The sequence below is a fragment of the Octodon degus genome, unplaced genomic scaffold, assembly GCF_000260255.1.
Source record: "Octodon degus isolate 3935 unplaced genomic scaffold, OctDeg1.0 scaffold00268, whole genome shotgun sequence".
Taxonomy (NCBI): domain Eukaryota; kingdom Metazoa; phylum Chordata; class Mammalia; order Rodentia; family Octodontidae; genus Octodon; species Octodon degus.
The window spans coordinates 797,741-798,570 of record NW_004524844.1 but is presented as its reverse complement, the minus strand read 5'-3'; the positions used below and the strand labels follow the sequence as shown (position 1 = coordinate 798,570).

The following is an 830-nucleotide window of genomic DNA, read 5'->3' as shown; positions in this document are numbered from 1 at the left end:
GAAAATCTGAACCTGCGATGGGCATCCATGCCTGGTAACGAGTGCTGCAGGAGCAAGCAGAATGCAGAAACAGAAAAGCTGGCTTCCCAACAAAGGTCTTGAGGGGCCAGGGAGATAGCTCAGTAGAATAAGCACCTGCCTGGCAAGCGCAAGGTCCTGAGTTCAATCCCCGGTACCACAAAAAAAAGGCGGCCTTGGGTCCCTAGATCCAGCCACTCCTAGACGCATCCTGGATTTTCCCCTTCTGTGCACCAATAAATTGTGTAGAGTCCTGTTGGTGCTATTACTGCTTAAGCAAGTTGTTTGGTTGTTTACAACTGAGAAAGTAAATCACATTCACTTCATAATATAATTTAATGAGCATTATACTGGGACTACACATATACATATCAAGATACTTTCCCCTTATTATAACTTACAACCCACACTGTGAAAAATATCTGCTGTGGTTTTGAGACAGGGTCTCACTATGTAGCCCTGGGCTGGCCTTGAACTCACAGCAACCCTCCTGCCTCATCTTCCCAAGTGATGGGATTACAGGCATGTGCTACCACTCTCAGATCCGGGGCTATCTGGACAGGATACACTCCTGATGGGAAGTGATGGGCCCAACAGCATGTGCGTACCACTGCGAGCACCACCCCTCAATTCACTTCGCAGAGGCTGCCCAGTTCACATTTCCAGCAGCGCGTGAAGAGGTCCTTCTTCCTTCCATCCTGCCCAGCATTATATGTTACCATTCCTAACTCTGTCCATCCACAGGTGAAAAGTGCTACCTTCTCTCAATCTGCACTTCGAGGGAGGTTGAATGTTTCATCATATAATTAACC

At 47.6% G+C, this 830-nt stretch overlaps 1 protein-coding gene across 5 annotated transcripts in view; it reads right to left on the bottom strand.

Annotated features, from left to right (window-relative positions):
• Vrk3 (vaccinia related kinase 3) overlaps positions 1 to 830 on the bottom strand; it is a 32,717-nt gene that overhangs the window by 11,189 nt on the left and 20,698 nt on the right. The gene's annotated exons all lie outside the window — the stretch shown is intronic.